Source organism: Eleutherodactylus coqui, chromosome 6 (genome assembly GCF_035609145.1).
Source record: "Eleutherodactylus coqui strain aEleCoq1 chromosome 6, aEleCoq1.hap1, whole genome shotgun sequence".
Lineage (NCBI taxonomy): Eukaryota > Metazoa > Chordata > Amphibia > Anura > Eleutherodactylidae > Eleutherodactylus > Eleutherodactylus coqui.
In genome coordinates, this window is record NC_089842.1 from 86,731,268 (window position 1) to 86,742,291 (window position 11,024).

Genomic DNA, 11,024 nt, shown 5'->3' on the forward strand with positions numbered 1-11,024 from the left:
ATTAATTTCCAAAAAAGGGTTTTTATTGTGGAAAAACCTAAAAAAAATAACAATTTTGCTATCGTTGTAACTGTACCGACCCGCAGAAAAAAATGTAGTGTGTCATTTATGCTGCATAATTAACGCTCTAAAAAAAAACCCCAAAAACCTATGGCAGAATTGATGCGTTTTCTCTCCCTATGATCATAAAAAAATAATAAAAGTTTTACAATATAGCCTATGTACCCAAAAATGGTACCAATAAAAACTACAGTTCGCCACTCAAAAAACAAGCCCTTATACGGCCGCGTCAACAGAAAAATAAAAAAGTTATGGCTTTTGAAAAATGGAGATGAAAAAATACCAAAAATCATTTTGTCCTCAACGCCAAAATAGGCCATGTCCTTAAAGGGGTTGTCTCACGCCGAAACTGATTTTTTTTTTATTCAATAGGCCCCCCGTTCGGCGCGAGACAAACCCAAGGGATGGGTTAAAAAAAAAAAAGTTTATTACTTACCCGAATCCCCGCGCTGCGGCGACTTCTTTCTTCATTTACCAAGATGGCCGCCGGGATCTTCACCCACGATGCACCGCGGGTCTTCTCCCATGGTGCACCGTGGGCTCTGTGCGGTCCATTGCCGATTCCAGCCTCCTGATTGGCTGGAATTGGCACACGTGACGGGGCGGAGCTACGAGGACCAGCTCTCTGGCACGAGCGGCCCCATTCACCAGGGAGAAGACCGGACTGGCCAAGCGCGTCTAAAAACGCCAGAAGACAGCGAATTTAGACGGATCCATGGCGACGGGGACGCTAGCAACGGAGCAGGTAAGTGAATAACTTCTGTATGGCTCATAATTAATGCACGATGTATATTACAAAGTGCATTAATATGGCCATACAGAAGTGCTGAACCCCACTTGATTTCACGAGACAACCCCTTTAAGGGGTTAAAAGTTGGTGGTGGCGGGATCAGTCCGGGTCCCCTCCCTCTCTCTCTGACAAATTGATCGTAGCAGTGGGATATTTAAAACGTTTGTACCAGAACTAAGCAATGGATGGGACAGGAAAGACGAAGGAACAGCTGATCCAGTTTTTGGTGGAGAATGGAACCCAGGACTAACTCGCTGCAGATCCTGAGCAAGAGACTGATGCCCCTCGGGATCAAGTCCCAGGAGACTGAGGCAGTAGCAGCTCTCAACAGGATTTGGACTTGTTTACCCAGAGGGCCCTACAGCAGTTGAGTACCACGGACCCTGATCTGTACGTGTAGCTCCTTCTCCAGCTACGAGACACCGCAGAGTGCAAGGCTACAGAACGTGAGTACCAGGCTGAGCGAGAGCACCTACTGCAAATGGCCTGAATCAAGAGCCAGGCCTTCACCCCACAGGCTCGTGGGTCCAATTACATAACATCATTGGGACCACAGGCAAAGAACTTTTCTGTGATGGAGCTAGACGGGGACCTGGACACATTTCTGGCGGGATTCGAAAAGGCATGCCCTCAGTACCAGATAGCCCCCAGGAAATTGGCTAAGTGCTTAACACCAAGGCTTAGAGGCAAAGCCCTGTAGGTGTTCGTGGAACTTCCCGCAGAACAGGATGGGGACTACAAAGCCCTTAAGCAGCCTTGGTCTGCAAATACAACCTCACTCCGGAGATGTACCACCAAAAGTTCCTGTCTTTATGGATCATTCCCAAAGACAGCCATGTCATCGCATGAAGTGGCTTGGCTACCACCTTCCAGCAATGGACTCAAGGACTGTCCATCACCACCGTGGAGGATATTTAGGACTTGATGATAAATGAACAGTTTATAAAGATCAGAGGATATGCAACAGTTTTTCGTAGACCATAAGCCCAAGACTTCAGTTGAAGCGGCCAAGATCGACGACGAGTACATTGCCAACAGGGCAGTGAGAGCACAGAAAGGTGTAACCAGCTGGAAAGTGGGTAAACTAATACTTCACTCTTTTAACCTCTCTCCCCCAGCCAACAGTCCTTCCCTCTCACCCCTCCACGCTGGCTGTGGATTTTCACAGATGTTTCACCTGTGGCAAAGTTGATCATCTCAGTGTTACCTGTCCTGACAAAGACAAGAAAAAGAGTGCTCCCTCCCCCAAGACAGCCGGGTATCTTCCTTGTGGGTGGTTGTGGTGGGTGAGCCAACGCCAACTTGCAACAAGTCAAAGTGGGCAAGACAGTGACTGTGGGATTCAGGGATACTGGCGCAAAGATGACCCTCATTCACCCTGGACTTGTGTCCCCCACCGATATAATTCCCAGAAAGTCTCTGACTGTTACGGGAACTGGGTGCCACCCCTTCCCTGCCAATGATCCATGTGAACCTGGATTGGTGTGCTGGAGGGGGATGAAGGAGGTAGGGGTGTAAGAGGACCTCCCCACGAAAGTGTTATTGGGGGCAGATCTTGGGCCCTTAGTGGCTCGGTATGTGACCGAAGAGTGCCCAAGATCCAGTGAACAGTGTAACAACCATGTCTCAGTGGATAACAATGTTAAAGGGGTTGTCTCGCGGCAGCAAGTGGGGTTAAGCACTTCTATATGGCCATATTAATGCACTTTGTAATATACATCGTGCATTAAATATGAGCCATACAGAAGTTATTCACTTACCTTCCCTGCGCTGGCGTCCCCGTCTCCATGGCTCCGTCTAACTTCAGCGTCTAATCGCCCGATTAGACGCGCTTGCGCAGAAGGGTCTTCTGCCTTTGGGTCTGTTCGGCAGCAGGGGCGTTCTGGCTCCGCCCCCTTCTACGCATCATCGCGTAGCTCCGCCCCGTCACGTGTGCCGATTCCAGCCTCCTGATTGGCTGGAATCGGCACACGTGATGGGGCGGAGCTACGCGATGACACGTACAAGGGGGCGGAACCAGAACGCCGCTGCTGCCGGACTGAGCCGAAGGCAGAAGACCCTTCTGCGCAAGCGCGTCTAATCGGGCGATTAGACGCTGAAGTTAGACGGAGCCATGGAGACGGGGACGCCAGCGCAGGGAAGGTAAGTGAATAACTTCTGTATGGCTCATATTTAATGCACGATGTATATTACAAAGTGCATTAATATGGCCATACAGAAGTGCTTAACCCCACTTGCTTTCGCGAGACAACCCCTTTAATGTAATCTGTGACCCTGCAGAGGTCAGTGATGCTCTAGAGGGGTGTAGCAACAATACTGAGAATTTTGTCTGCACTCTTCTCAATTTTACTGAACTGGTGCAGCGTTGTGATAGTGAGGTATCCTGTGGCACGGCAAAACTCAGTGATCCAGTTGACAGTTAACCATGTAAACACTGACCACCACCCTGTTAGGCAGCCTGCATACCGAGTCTCCCTATAGGTGCAGGCGGATATAAGGTGCAAATCGACGAGCTGTTACATCTGGGTATCATCCGGAAGTCCCAGAGTAAATGGGACCTCTGGATGATACCCAAGGCACCATAGAAAGGCAACATAGAAAAAGAGTGCCTAGCTTTTGTGGGGGCCCTGCAGAAGCTGCAGCTGTACCTCTAAGGGCTGAATTTCACCATAGTGAAGTGATGGATCACAACCCACTCAGTTGGCTGCATAGTGCTGCAGGTGCCAATGGAAAACTGCCCTGCTGGAGCTTGGCACTGCAGCAGTATGAATTCATGATCTAGTACAAAAAGGACAGTGAGCATGGTAACACTGATGGATTATCCTGTCGAGGTGAAGTGGAGATGGGCTTAGTAGGTGATCTGGTTGATCAGCTTAATAGACCAACTCTAAAAAGGGGAGGTGTGGTATAATTATATTGATAAAGTGTCACCCAACTGTCCATCAATTGCTGCTCAGGATACTGGGAAAGTTGAACTCAATATTTTTAATCTCTCCCCCCCCCCCCCCCCCCCCGCCCTCTCACCTGAGAGGTCTCTGATATGCATTTGGCTTCAGGAAGTCTTTGCTCATGATGGCAATAAAATTAGCCAGAGACAGGGGTATATTAATTACTCCTGCCACGGAGGTTTGACACCTCAGGTGTTTCTCACAAACATCCTGGTTCCAAGATTCAAATCAGAAGAAAATCTTTTCATGAGGATTACTGGTTGTGCGAACGTCCAAGCCCGATATGAATTATCATAGAATGGTAGAGTTGGAAGGGACCTCCAGGGTCATCGGGTCCAACCCCTTGCTCAGTGCAGGATTCACTAAATCATCCCAGACAGATATTTGTCCAGCGTTTGTTTGAAGACTTCCATTGAAGGAGAACCCACCACCTCCCGTGGTAACCTGTTCCACTCATTGATCACCCTCACTGTCAGAAAGTTTTTTCTAATGTCTAATCTGTGTCTCCTGCCTTTCAGTTTCATCCCATTGCTTCTAGTCTTTGCTTGTGCAAACGAGAATAGGGCTGATCCCTCTGCACTGTGACAGCCCTTCAGATATTTGTAGACAGCTATTATATTTTCAGAATGGGGCGGGCCAGTGAATTAAAATGCATCTACACACATTGAGGTATGGGCCTCAGAACACCTCCAAATGGCGTATCTGTGTCATGCTTGATATAGCTGAATAGTAAAATTATGACCAGACATATGCCGGGCATATATTCCCGATCGGATGATCTCTTGTGGAGATATGGCTAAAATGGGGAACTATGGTTTTTCAGAGATCATACACATCTAACATCTAAAAAAAAAAAGCTTAAAGGCTTTAAGTGCAAAAAAGAAGAAACACTACAGTTTCTTGGGTTTCATTTTACATTGTTTATGGTGCAGTGAAAATGACCTACTTTATTCTACAGATCATTACAATTACAGTGATACGAAGTTCATATATTTTTTAAGGTTTTACTTTTTTGAAGTAACAGTAATAAAATTAGCTTGGTGTCACCATATTCTGAGCACCTTAAAGAGACTCTGTCACCTACTTTTAGTCCTACAAGCTAAGCTTATGGGGCTTAAGCTTAAGTAGGCGACCCAAGAGTCCGCGGATGTGTTATACCTACTGCCCCCCGGTGTGAGCGCTGAAAGCAGTCACTGCAGTACATTGAGCAGTGATGTGAAGCAGTCTGCCGCTCAATGCATTGCAGTTTCAACTTTCAGCACTCATACTGGGGGAGCAACGTGGGTGGTAAATATAACATGTCCCCTGATTCTACGGGTCACTTGCTTTCAGCCCATAAATTTAGCCTGTAGGACTAAAAGTAAGGGACAGAATCTCTAACTTCTTTATTTTTCCATCTATGGAGTTTTGTTAGGTCCAAAAGTTTTGCCAGATAAACTATAGTTTACTTGGTATCTGCTTCACTGATGCAGGACAAGTGAACAGCGACCTACACAAATGCAATATACTCACATGACCGGACACCGTTCAAAGCAAACGTGCAAGCAACAAAGGGAAAACAGGGACATAGACCCTACACAACACCAGGTGACCAAATACTTACCAATTGAACTAACACAACAAGGCAGATGGAAATATAAATAAATACAGGGTTTTGGTTAATATTTTGGCCAAAGTACCTAAGCTCATCAGTCTGCGGCAAGGGTACTCATCTTGTGTGTTTCTGTTTATCTTGTATTCTGTGTTCTTGTCTTTTATTTATTGTCAGATTTCTGTTTGTCCCTGGTTTACTGTACTCTGGTTCCCCTCTGCTTCTGGATTGGACCTGTCCTCATGAAAGTAGTGGGGTCGTCCCTTTCGGGACAGGTGCTCCGCTGCGAGGTGGGTTCTGTTGGAGGAGTTTATAGTGCCCCGCTCTGATTGCTAACTTTTGTTTCTGTCTGCTCCTGCGTCTAGCCACCTATGTAGGAAGCAAACACGTCAGTCCTAACTGCTCCAGTACCAAATTATCTCCACCTGGTCTTGTCAGCAGTCCAGGACAAACATAACATTGGTATTGCAGTTCAGCCCCATTCACTTGATTGAGTTTGAGCTGCAATACCAAACAGCCCATGGACAACAGTGGCACTGTTTTTGGAAGAAAGCAGACCCTTCTTCTAACCTTGGAGTCCCCTTTAGTAGATCATTCACATAAATATGCATGTATACAATATTCTTTATGCTGCTATACCTCCTGCTCTCACTCTTCAGTAATCCCCGGTAATGTCCCCGTCAATAGATTATCTCAGGTTTCTTCGCTGTATTATAGTCTAACAGTGATTACAGAATTGGCCGGCATGCCTGCATGTTACACAGTGCGGTATCTTTGCAGATTTAATGGTGTGTTAACTATAACAATATGCTGTTGGCTCTCTACGAATGATCTTTAAATCCATACTGACCCTGGTGATAATCTGCTGAGAGATTACCTCCACATGGGGGCAGGCAGTCATGTATGAGCTCTTTGAGAGATATGAGGTGCATTAGCACAGGTATAGTCATACATACTTGTGATATGGTATCCTGGCTTCTAGATCAGGGAAATCTACTATACAAATAATTAGCACAGACTTATTGGAAACTGTATTTTGCAATTTTCAAATATATTTTATCTCTATATTGAAATTCCATTAATCAAGCGTTTGATGACACAGAAATACTGATAATCTGGTGCTTTCAGCACTAAACTAACATTTTTAGCATTAGACTGCAGTATAACTTCACAAGACTACAAGCAAAACACTCAACAACATAACACAAATATTATTATTTTTGCACTTGAAAAGTGGGTGCAAATGTCGGACTGACCTGGGTACTTACGGCCCAAATTAAAGGGGTTTTCTGTGGAAAATACTACTGATGGCCTTTCCTTAGGCTAGGTCATCAATAGTTGATCCGCTGGGGTCCATCGCTTGGGACTCCAACCAATCAGCTGAGCAGGTGCATGTTGTCAGCAATGCAAATACATAAAGGTCAGAGCTGAAGTAGTGGAAGTCTCCGCAGCCATCTCTGTGTAGTGGCCGGCGGTTGTAATTGCAGGCACAACTTGCATTGATTTCAATGAGAGCCGTGCCTGCAGTTACAAGTGCCGGCCACTAGACTGAGGTCGGCGTGGAGAATCCCACCGCTTTAGCTCTGACCTCTATGTATTTGCGCTGCTGACAGCATGCACCTGCTCAGTTGATCAGTCAGAGTCCCAAGCGATGGATCCCAGCCATTCCTGAGGATAGGTCATCAATAGTATTCCCCATGGACAACCCCGTCAATGGCTCATATTAAAGCATACCTGCCGTTTTAGACGACTTTTCAGAATAATCTGCCATGGGTGTGTTTATGAGCAATAGCACTACATGTATCTAGCCATTATAGGACTTGCATATTACATTTTTTTTACAGTTTTTCCCCCTACAGGCTGTATCTGTAATGGTCAGTTTTCCCTTTGCTGGTATATGCATCCTAGCTGCCATGAGGTTTCCCATACACTTGCTCTATAGCACGCCCCCAGAAGCCGCAACAGCATGCAGGACATTATTTTAGTGCTGTTTACGCTAAGGAATCTACCTCTTTTCAATGAGGGGGTGAATTCTGCACCAAAGTCTGTGTTAAAAATCGCTTCAAAATCTACACCAAATGGTGCAGCTTTTGATGCAGACTTTCAGCTGCGGATCTGCTGCAGAATGTCCACTGCAGATATTAGGCAGCAAATCTGCCCCATGCCTTTACTAGCCAGCAGCTACCTCTCTGTGTATCCTTGCCTCGCACTTTACAGCTCCTTATTTCTCCTCTCCTCTCCTCTCCATAGACTTCTATTCGCAGCAGGAAATCTGATACTTCATGGAGCCAACAGTCCATCTTCTCTCTTGTCCTGAATAGGAACTGTGCATGCACTACCACTCTTGGCCACTGGACAGTGTTCGGAGCTATGTGCTTCCAGCACACAGCAGTTCGTGTGGCTACGGTGAAGAGCTAATCGGTGAGGTGCTGGTTATTGCATCCTGACAATCTGCTATTAATGTCCTATTCAGCAGCCATGCTTTTATAACCCTGAGCAAACCCTTTAAGGGGAAACCAGTGAGACACGTGAGGCTTCTGATCTATCACACCTCAGATTTCAAGCAACTATAACTTGGGGAAAGGAGGTATTATCTTTCAGTTGAATTTGGATAGAATATGCAGTCTGCACTTACTGCACTTAGTGTCAACGCCGATCACTGTTACCCGAAGTGTGTAAAATGTTACAATGTGCATAGATTGTGTATAAGGTACAAAGGTGTGTAGATATAGACATACAGCTCATACCTGCCAACATTTCTTTAGTATAAATCACTACAAAACAGTGCAAACAGAAAACCTCAATTCCCATCAACACAGCTTGTTTGTCTTATCATGGCCAGCAGATGGCGCCTCTTTACCATGATTGTAACCACCATTCCCTATTGAGCCCTTCGGTGGATGACTATCTACTAGAGATGAGCGAACATACTTGGTAAGGCCGATTTCGCAATCGAGCACCGCGATTTTCGAGTACTTCACTACTCGGGTGAAAAGTACTCGGGGGCGCTGTGGGTGAGCGGGGGGTTGCAGAGGGGAGTGGGGGGGAGAGGGAGAGAGAGAGAGCTCCCACCTGTTCCGCGCTGCTACCCCCCGCTACGCCACGCCCCGCCACACAGCGCCCCCGAGTACTTTTCACCCAAGTAGTGAAGTACTCGAAAATCGCGGTGCTCGATTGCGAAATCGGCCTTACCGAGTACATTCGCTCATCTCTACTATCTACTGATGATCTGCGGTCTATTAAATGTGTAAAAGTAGCAAAATGCACAAGCAGCTGTCACAGGTACAAGTATTTTACGGTGTATTGGACTTTTTAATTTTTTTTAATATTTGCAGTTTTTAATCATTTTATGCCATAATTCTTTTACATTATGTATTAAAATGGTTTGGAACGCTTCGGTCATCTTAGAAATGTTAAGGTCAACATGAACAAGACCTGAGGGCTTGTTTTTTGCACGGCGAACTGTAGTTTTTATTGGTGCCATTTTTGGGTACATTAACTATATTGTAAAACTTTTATTATGTTTTTTATGATAGCAGGGAGAGAAAACGCATCAATTCTGCCATAGATTTTTTTTTTTACAGCGTTAATCATGCAGCATAAATAAGACAATCCATTTTTTCTGCGGACCGGTACGGTTACAACGATACCAAAATTCTTACATTTTAAAAAAAAATTTCTGCAATAAAACCCCTTTTTTTGGAAATCTTTCTTTTTTTTCTAAATCGCTGCATTCAAAGTCCTGTAACTTTTTTATTTTTGATGTTTGGAGCTCTGTGAGGGCTTATTTTTTGCGAGACGAGCTGTAGTTTTTACTGGTACCATTTCGGGGTACATACGGCTTTTTTGATCACTTTTATTGCGTTTTTAGTGAGGCAAAATGCTAAAAATTAGCATTTTGCCTCAGTTTTTTGCGATTTTTTCCGTGCACAGTCAAAAGCATGTGCATCTTATTGTACACGCCGTTACGGATGCGACAATACCAAATATGTGGGGTTTTATTTTTTTTTACCTTTTTTTATGCTAATCTGAGAAAAAGCATAAAAAATGTTTTTTTTTACTCTTTTTTTACATTTTTTTAATCTTTGTTTTTTATACAACATTTGTGTCCCTCTGGGGGACTTTAACCACTGCCCTGATGATCGCTGTCATAAGGCATGGCAGAGCTACTGCTTTGCCGTGCCTTATCACTTATACAGCGATCTCAGGCACTAGTAACACAGGACGCCAGTGTTTGGCGTCCTGTCACTATGGCGACGGGCCAGGCTCTCGCGATAACATCTCTCTGTGAACTCTTTCCCTGCCGCGTCAGGGAAGGGGTTAACAGCGGGTGGGGGGCATCTCCGATGCCCCCCCCCCCGATGTTGCAGCGGGACGCCGGCTGTGACTGACAGCCAGCTACCGCTGCGGGATAGCGCGAGATCATATGTGATCCCGCGCTGTCTCCAGGACGTAAGTTTACGTCCTGTTGCGGGAAGTACCCCGCTGCCAGGACGTAAACTTACACCCTGCAGCGGGAATGGGTTAAACTATGCTCATAGGTCCTGTGGAGGGGTGGGGGCTCCAGGTCCTAAGTGATACTCAGCAGCCATACTCACTAGACTGCTCAATTGGCGGGTCTGTTCAAGATCTAAACAATGGGTGGAGGTAGAGAGGGCCATGGTTGGACCTAATATACAGACCCTACCTTGGCTGTCCGCTAGGGATAGACCCAGCTCTACGTCCCACTCCCCACTTGCAGCGAACTGCCTGGATGTCTGGGGTGGGTTGATGGCCAGTGGGAGTCTCCCAGTGCGTAAAGGAGCTTTTCATAACCCTGCATTCCCTCCCGGACAACACACAAAAAGAAACTCCTATGCTGGGAGGCAGCCAATAATGTAGGGATGACAGAGATAGCCACACACAGGGTCTGGCCCTTGTAATCCACACTTTAGGCCAGGCACCCAGACAAAACACTGTCATGGTTCGAATGTAGTGATGCAGAAGAACATCCTGGTCCCCTCCATAAATGTCATACATGTTCTGTCTCATCTGCAGCGGCCACAATTCCATTTATTGCAAATCCCCCCCGTTGCAGGACTTGGCATCCCATGAACAGGATCTGACCTGCTGTGCCCAAATTTAAGGTAATAGACTGCGATACAATTTCCAGTGGGGCCACCCAAGATGGTGCCCATTATATGCCAATGCTCTCCTCTACGACTGATTCCCACCAAGTAACTCCCACCAAAGTTGCTTGGCGCTAAATTGATAATGCCCGGGCTTGGCGCAAAGTGGGGTGGGGGGGACTACCCCTGCTTCATGGACTTGCTGGTGCACGAATATAGACAGCTATCGGCCTTTTTCAACCCACTAAGGGAATCTTCTCAGCTGGGGAAAGCCCACACAACAATTGAAAACCTGTTTCATGGTATAGGTGTCCAGTTCTAATCCATCGAATATATCCATCAATTTTGGATTAATGCTGCCGATGTAACTCTGCGGTGAGGACGATGCTTCACATTTAGTGGGAATGCCTGGACCTGAGGTCCTCCTGGGAGAGCGTATTCTCCATGTATGAGAAAGTAACACATGGGATGGTCACTTAATCACCACAGCTGCCACTGCTCTCCATCATCCCTGGGAGCTCGTCGGC